This window comes from Oryzias melastigma, linkage group LG13, assembly GCF_002922805.2.
Source record: "Oryzias melastigma strain HK-1 linkage group LG13, ASM292280v2, whole genome shotgun sequence".
NCBI classification, from domain to species: domain Eukaryota; kingdom Metazoa; phylum Chordata; class Actinopteri; order Beloniformes; family Adrianichthyidae; genus Oryzias; species Oryzias melastigma.
Genome location: NC_050524.1, coordinates 8,243,494 through 8,252,661, shown reverse-complemented (window position 1 = coordinate 8,252,661; position 9,168 = coordinate 8,243,494). Strand labels below are relative to the sequence as shown.

The 9,168-nt window shown below is 36.0% G+C and overlaps 1 protein-coding gene across 5 annotated transcripts in view; it reads right to left on the bottom strand.

Annotated features, from left to right (window-relative positions):
* The window catches only part of cadm2b (cell adhesion molecule 2b), a 231,383-nt gene that overhangs the window by 174,631 nt on the left and 47,584 nt on the right, over window positions 1-9,168 (bottom strand). The gene's annotated exons all lie outside the window — the stretch shown is intronic.

Below are 9,168 nucleotides of genomic sequence, written 5' to 3'. Positions count from 1 at the left end.
CATTAGGTCTATAACCTTGGAGGGATAACTGTGTTTGATGAGTAATGAACTTTAGAGGCTACCTATAGGCAGCTGTAGCTACTTTCAAATGTGTCTACTAATTGCTCAGAAAAGTATTGTGTCCAGCATTTAGGTGTTAAGACCTCTCACAATGACTTTGTGGCAACAATTTAAAAAAAAATTGTAATTTTGAGCACGAGGCTGAGACTCAAGACTGACTTGTTTCCTCTGTCTTTGCTGAAACTTTCCTTTATGTAAGAAACTCTGTTTCCAGGTTTTGTGCCACGTGATGATAACTTCTGGAGTTTTCGCTTGCAAATAAATATTTGTATTTCACATGTACTTCAGTTTTAAAAGTAGAACATTTTGAAGTTTTTATTTCAAAACTGTGGCATTTGCTCTCGTGCCAATTGGACCAATAGTTTGATGTTCTTCAGAAACAATGCAAACTAAGAGAAATGCTGCGTTCATGTTGAAAAACACCTCTCCCACTCCGAAAGCACACTGTAAACCATGAAACATTGAAACAATTAACAAAAGTTTTGTAATTTGTTACATTAAAAAAATACCAGTCAAGTTTTATTTGAGGAAAACTAATGATTTTAAATGTAACAAATTACAGAACTTCTATTAAATGATCAAATGTTTCACTTTTTACAATGCATAAACGTCAAAAAATCAACACCACATAAATGCAGAAATGGAACTTTCCACACCTAAACAAAGATAATTTATTTGTAGTGCATCAAACCAGAATTACAGGGAAAATAAAACATTTTTAAGGATTTCTGCTATTTTTGTTGGGCCAGATTAAATATTTTAACAGGTCATATTTGACCCCTGGTTGTAGTTTGCGTTAAATTGTTAGTTTTTGTCAAGAAGTAAGAAAAAGACTCCTAAATTCACTTTAATTTCTATGAAAAAGTGGGATAACCGCATATTTTTAATGCTTGCCATTCTAAGTAATTTTTATCTTTAAAAATTCCTTTAAGGTTTTATAACTTTATCAACCAGAAAGCTGTCACACTGATATTTTGCTGCCAATCAAAGGGGCTTAAGTCATTAGTTGCTCCTGATACATTTATCCTGGGCCACACCACGTGTATATTTATTTATTGGTCCAGGCCCTCCCACAGTGCAGGGCTCCTGGGCTCCAACGGTAGTAAACACACCAACACGGATAATGCACTGCAAAAATACACCACATCCTGCGTGATTTATGAACCTGGAAAGGATGAAACCCTAAAAGCTCAAGTTTAGTTTATGTATTCACAAAAGAAACATCTGCTGCTATAGGCACATTCCACAAAGGCCCTTAGATCAGGCATGCATTTTAATTAATTTTAATTACTTTTTCTTAAGTAAATTAATCATAGGGACCCACAAAATGTTCTGATTCTCCAGGGTGTGCGAGGCTTGTGTCCACACAGCAGTTTGTCAGCTGTTTCCAATGAGGACAGAGGCTCAGACAAAATGCTGCACCCAGCATTTTTTTTTTTTTTTTTTGAGTGCTCCACCATTTTTGTGCAACCGCTCGGAGGCATTATTCAAGATGAAAACCTTAACTTTTCAGAGAGACACTACTGTCACCATCTGTCTCTACTTTTCAGACGACTAGTCATAAGGGCAGAAACTGTCGCCGTGGTAACGTAGTAAGAGGAGGAGCAGTTGTGGTTTTGTCTGGTTGTTCTTCGATGACATATTAGACGGAAATTAACGTGGGAAGAAAAAAAATCCACAAGCAGCAGTTGAGGGTTAGTCGTTCAAATGTCATTTGTGAAAATCTGTTTCATAATCACATTCAAGCTGCTCGTATGGATCCCGTATAACCTTCTACTCCCCCTCTTCCTCACATTCAGTGGTTTAACATATGACTGAAGCAGAACACCACCAGTTCACAAGCTGCACCTTCAGTCTGAGTCATTAAGAGGTTAAAAGAAGCAAGATGCTTGTGTCAGCAGGCTGCAAATGGCCAAACAGATACCAAACTTCCTCTGGGATCAAGAGCTGAGAGCAAAGTCTTTGCAAGTCTTTGTAAATATATTAAACTAGAAACAGATAAAGGCCACAGGACCACAGAATTATCTGGATGAAACATAGAAGTCCCTCACAGACGAAGGACTTTCGGTCAAAGTGTCAGTGTTGAAGAAATCAGTCAACAACAACAAAAACCAAAAACCTCGAGCGCATTCAAAAGAAATTACTTTGATTTTTTGCTTTTCTTCTCTCTTTTAACCATGTTTTTTATATAACTTTTATATATGCGAGTGCTTGTTGTTTTTAACGTCCTTTATGCATCCTGTTAATTCAGAACTATTGAAAATTAACATTTATGATCAAATATTCCATGTTTGCAAACTTTACATACAATAAGATGTTTTTTGCTCATAACATTCATTGTCCTTAATAAATAAAAACAGATTTGAAGTGATGAACAGCCAAAAAAGTCATAAAATCCAGTTTAATTCTTAATTCACTTTCTGTATTATCATAAAAGCATAGTACTTCTAATATTGTCACTTCTATGTTGTGTAACCAAAAAATTGACATTTAGATGCATTTGCCTTTAAGAACTTGAGTTAATTAAAAAAAATATCTAAATATATAAATATAATATGTTTCATAATGTAATATATTCTTATTAGTTTGATTTGTTTGTGTTTTTCTATGTTTTGTTTAGAACAATTTTAAGGATGATACACATTATTATCAGCCTAATTGGTATCATAGTGAGTGTAAATACACAAAATGTGAACTGAAATAGAAAAACAGATGTAAGAATTGAGCAAAGCTTTTGGAATAAAGCTCATTTAAGTTATGTTGGTTATCATATTGAAATATTCTTTTATAAATTTAAGACCAGTTCCAATGAAAATTGTGTTTTTAGAATGTTTTTAAGGCATTTTTCTCATCACAAAGGACATAAACCCACATTTGAGTATATTTTTGTTCAAATTGTTGTGAATCAGGAGCAGACGAAAAAAAGTGTGACGTAGAAGCTACAGTCGGTGGATCATAAGCTCTCTGCTGCGCTCCATTCACGTATAGATGACTAGATCTATGTACGTCTTTGTTTTCCTTGTCCAAGGGGCCATCTGGATCAAAACTATATGGCTCCATAGATGCAACATTGCTATTTTTGTCGCACCGGTAATGTTAGTTGGGGCTGTGAGGGGTTGTAAGCTTGTAGGAAAGCATGTAAACAGAAGGATGATGGGTAGTGGGGAAAGGCTTACTCCTTGCCAATAGTCCCGCCCCCAGGTGAATTTCAAATGAACTACTGCCGCTCTGCATAAACTATATCCTAAAAATGGACACCGTTTTTTTTATTTTGGCTAAAAATGACATAATCACGATTGAAAAACAAGTGGGAATGCTTTCAAATAGATCAAAAGATGATCGGAGTAGGAAATGATAGAATATTTCTCATTAATCTAAAGTAGTCTCACTTCCTAAAGACTCCTATTGAGTTCATTTGATCTTTTCTTGTTTTTCGTTGACCTTTAAATGTTCTGGAGCTCCATGTTTGGCAACTCTGATTTGCTGCCCAGCCTTTTACAAGCTGTAATATCAGTAACATAAAATGATTCAAACTTTTTCTTATAAATGTCGAGCTGGTGAAAGGGAAATGTGTCATTCACTGATTTTCTCCATGCAAAAAATGAAGCTCACTTACAAAAGTGATAGCCATTTTCTAGTGATTTCCTGAGTGCTTTTATTGAGAAAAGATTGATTTTTTCCCCTTACATCTTCCTTCAAGACCTCTTTCATAAGAAGAACTCATTGATGATGGTTATCTGAAGTGCCCTCAGCAACAAGACAACTGTCATGCATGGGTTCAGCTTCATTTCCGGACCAGCAGTGAGACTGAATGTAAGCAATATGGTGCGCTGTGAGCTAGTATTAGCTCAGCTAAAAGCTGCCTAACGCTGCCAGGGACTTGTAATTGCTCTGGGTGTCAGAGAGCATGGGATGTGCCCTCACAGTAAATGTCCACAGACAGATGGAGCGGGGATCTGCATTGACATCCTGATGGTGACAGGCCACAATACCTCACACTATGTTGGCCGGACAACAAAGAAGGCTTCCACTGTGCAATAATCTGATGCTCTGCCCAGCAAGCTGTTACCAAACTGTTCAGATAGCTAAGGGCTTAGTGTACTGAAGACAACACAAGGAAGAGAAAATGCTACAGATCTGCAACACATACAAAAAGTTCGTCAACAATAAGAGGGTGTGACAGAGGTTGTGTCTTTCAGGACAACTCCACTGAAGACGCAGTCATTTTGGGATTGTCTCTCACCCCGCCAGACTGGCCGTATTAACATGCAAGGTGTGTCAAGGTCTTAGATCTACAACCTTAAAGGTATGGCAGTTAGTCGATGCAAAATACTGAATAATTTATAGGAGGACAAATAAATTCTGGGCAACAACACGACACCAGACTCTGGGGCCGAATGGTTATTAACGTGAAGCTGGTCAGGAAACTTTGGGCTGTTAAAAAGGGCAATAGCTGAATATCTCTCTCTACGAATTACAATGGGGATCGCCGGTGCATACAGAGGCCAAATCAATGTGTGGCAGGTAATGAATTTAAGCAGCACAGGGACAGAGAGAAAAAAGAACATGTATTAGGAAAGTCAAGGTGAAACTTGGCATTACTTTTATACTATTTGCTGCCATCTATAAATGGACTAACGAAATAAAGTTTAGATTTTATTCGAAACTTTGTGGTCTTGCCAAGCTTTTTGGGTAACAAACTTAAAAAAAATAAACTATTAGAGTAGATTTTTATAACTGGCATGAAATATGTTCTAAATCACAAATAATCCTAAAAATGTAAAAATCGGGCAAACTACTAAGAAATCATTTTAAAAGATAAAAAATGTGCTTTTTGCAAAACGCAAATTATTTCTTACTTCTTATTTTCATATAAATTGTGTTTTTTATATAGTTTGACCAGGGGTGCGACTAATTATTTTTATTATTTTTTTTATAAATAGCCTCATGCGTTTGCTATTTTCCTACTAACAACCACTAGGGGGCACTGTAGGCATGTGTACCAGTTTTTGTGACGGACAACAACATAGAAGAAGAAGCGTCGGTATCAGCCGAGTTATTCAAAAGCAACACAGACAATGAAAAATTCACTGATTTAGTTATTTGAAGAGTTTTATTGACTTGTAATGTATGCTATGGTTTTTTGAATAATTGTCCGTATGTTGTACTAGACACTCCTTCTATTCCTCCAAATCACGATATTAAATATGGCAATGGTAAAGAAGTGTACAGAAATTCAGTCTATTGTTATCTATTCTGTTAATATAATTTGCTTTTTCAAGAAATTTCCGTTCTTGTTCCATTATTTTTTTTATAAATTTCTTGTAAAAGTGCAACTTATGTATGTTTTTTTTGGGCATCTGCAGCTTATAGAGCAATTTATGGTCTGAAAAATAAAGTAGATATTTGTTTTGATTATTGTTGTGTTCAAAGAAACCTTTTAGATCCCACCATACACAATTTAATTCAAATGCGTTCTTGTCTCTTAAATAGTCTAATTTCTAATCTCCTAGGTAAATTTTTAATATATATGTAATTTAAAGAAAGGGTTGAATTTACAGCATAGATGAAGCCTAAACTAGCCAGTCACCAGGATGTAAGGGATCCTTCCTTTGGGCCCTGTGGTTTGTGCAGCAGGCTATCAGATACTATCATATCAGGGGTTTGGAGGCCTCCAAATGTAAAACAATAGAACATAACATTTTCTTTGCAATATTGAGTCCTTTGTAAGCTGCTTTGTGAGATTGACCAGAATACTGGCAGAAAAGTAGTATTACCATGTGGAGGGTGACTGACCTGGAGAAAAAAAAGTGGGATGGATCAGCACTGAAACAACCAATTGGACTGCAAGAATGCAGATTATAAGAAGATCTATAGTTTTAAATGATTAAATATAATGACTTAAATATAACACTGCCTCACAAAAAGGTCAGAGCATGTCTGCCCCTGCTGATATGCTCTAGCTTTGCATAGAACACTATTTTTTGATTGATTGATCGATTGGACACCCTGACTGACTGAACGATGGATCGAGAATCGTCCAATAACTTCCACTTCCAGATTAAATTATATTTTGACATGCTAACCATGTTCCCTAATGTGAGATCCTCCAACTTTACTAAAATGTCTACAGTCAGCTTTTAGATGTTTTGTTATTGAATTGAAATAAATGTTTAGTTACCTCTTCATTTAGATTAATTATTTATTTGGTTTTGTGATTGTGCCAAAAAGGGGCGTGGTCTCTTAATCGTTAACACCGGAGCTTTAGCTCCAATTTTGATATTCTCTTGACTACCTTAACTCTTCAACCGTTTACGCAAGTGACGTAATTCCAGCAGATTCTGAAGCGGAGTAAAGCACATTTGATCTAATATGCAAAAAATTAACACATTACTAGCATAAAGTTACATAAAAAGCTGCTTTTTTCCACATCAAAATCAGCTGAGTCACATTGATTGCATTTGCAGAGCGCGTTTTAATTAGGTGTCGCCAGTGAAATCTCTGAAGTTAAAGGGTCTAATGACTAGTAAACAGTCTTTACTGGGCTAATCCATACACTCATATGTCAACTTGTTTTTTATTTTTGCTTTTTTCAGTTTGTAAGGATCTGTGATGCCATATTTGGCAAAGATCGCGTCAACTAAGAAGGTAAAAAAACAATTCAGATTATCATTAATACAAACCAATGGGCCATGTGATCTCCCCCACAGTCATTTGTTTCAACACTTGACAGGTAACTTTGGCAACCTGTTTACCAGATTTGACATAAAAGCAGCTATAAAATCACCTAAGCAACAACCAGGTGTGATTAATGTTAATCGGAAAGAGGCACTGCTCTTCAGATACCGTGATGAAATCAAACAGAAAGATGTCGTGCCGCCGCAGTGACTTGTGTTTGACTTCAAAAACAATCAACACATGCCCTTAAGGGATGCTCACTTGAGGCGTCTTTCTGCCATCTGCTTCATCGTGGATTTGACATCGATGCCTTCTCTGAGTACCAGCGCACAGAAACACCACACCGTTACAAAAAAAGCAAATATGACAATTTATTTAGATCACTAATTAGAGCCGCATTTCAAAAGTTTGAACCTCAGAAGGAAAACAGGATTGAGCTCAGTTGGCATGAATTCATTCATGACGGTATCCAAATGCAAGAATACACAAGAGAAGCCTGGTATTTCCCCTTAAAAAGGATGACATATCTGTTATTTAAAATGTCTACAGTATAATAATGCACTTTAACTGCATTACACAGACAAGCATACAGACAGAATTTAAATTCAAATAGCTGCTGAAGCAGAAAGTGTTCCCCCTGCGATAAGCTCTTTGGAATAGTGGAGTGACAGATATCCGCAGCATGTGCTTTCCCTGCAGGCTCCTGCACAAACACACGAGCGCACCATCACCACCAGCACCACTCTGACAACTGGAACACAGGACAGAAAATATCTGCTACTGCTGCTGTCTTTAATGTACTCCACAATTACTCCGTAATGCAATAAATATATACAAAGACGCATTTGCACGGTTACGGTTTCATTATGTCATTATTTTGGCAAAACATGGAATAATTAGATCTAACAAGCATCAGAATGGTCTTCTGGAAGCAACATATTTGTATTACTTTTTAAATAAAGGTGTAATTACAGGGGAAAAAAGCAAATTTGAGTTGTCTTTACAGAGCTGAAGATCTTTGATTTTGTTTTCCTTTTTTGGTCGGTGACTTAAAATTGAAAAGAAAATTCCTAATCAATTAAATTAATTCGAACTCTGACATATCATTCACTAAAAAGCTTTTATGTGCAAAAAGCAGAAGCAAAAATACGTGCTCCAACCTTCCTCTGAACGTCAAAGAGTCACATACAGGATTCAAAGAAACATATTTTAAAACTATGCAAACAACCATCAACTATTATATTTACATAAATTCTTTATCTTCTATTTTTTCGATTCGAGGTCCAGGTTAAGGCTGTATTTTCAAATTGTTCCCAGTGGTCTTTTAACTCTGATTAAGGCAGTTTTTAGCTTAAAAAAAGTAATTTTCTAGGACATAGTTTCTGCAGAGTGGCAGTAGTTCTGCAATTAACTGTAACTCCGCCCCACTTCCCCTCCCCCGTTCCTGAGAGGTCAGAGCAGGTAGCCTGTGGCCTGCCCAACGTATTGTGTAGTTCACAAATAAACTATTTTCAAGCTATTTTCTTCAGCTCCTGTTTTATAACCATTAAAATATTTAAATACTCAGAAATTAACTCCTAAGCTTAAGTTTTTATATATATACATCCTCCATCAGAAAAAGGCCACAAGGACATGATAAAAATGCCAGAGATACAATTTTCATTAGAGCAATGCCTCCCAATAATAATAATAATTATAATTTTCAAAATAGTGAATCTGAAGAAATACTTTTGGCCTTTTCACCACGCATTTAAACATGAAAACTTTGAGATTAAATGTAACCTATGTGGTTTAAAATAAAATAAAATAAAATACTCAGCGTCTTGTAACTCCTGATTCTTAGACATTATCATCTTTTTCCAGCCTAAAGACATATTGCATTTTCTTTACTCACAATCACTTAAAAATGAGCATTTCCTGACTCAAAAAATAATGCTACAGCTCGTTTGTTGGGGGCAAACTGCACACATGCGACACTGTAGGAGATCAATAAGTAGAGTTCAGAGCAGAAGTGAATGTGGAAAACCTGACGGCAGCTTGACGTGGAGTCTGAACAATACTTTTCAAACGTGAATGGTAACAATTTCTGGCTATTCTCCAGAGATATAAAGTCAACTTTTACATTTTTTTTCTTTTTGCATTACTTGGTGTAGCACCTTCTTCTAGTGTGAATTGTTTCTTAATATTACAATAAACCCCTGTTGTTTAAAAACCTGTTATGTTGCTGGTTTATTCATGTTTCTATACAAATAAAATCTATAAAATCTAGTTGCACATTTTTTATGCTCCCAGAAGAAAAATGACAATTTACGATGTGATTCATTAAGAAACAACAGCTTAGGTGTGATGCTAAAAACGCCCTCCATCTTTTTCTCAGTTCTACTGTAGAATTCCTAGACATTAAAATCACAGTTTCTGTGTTTTACCGAA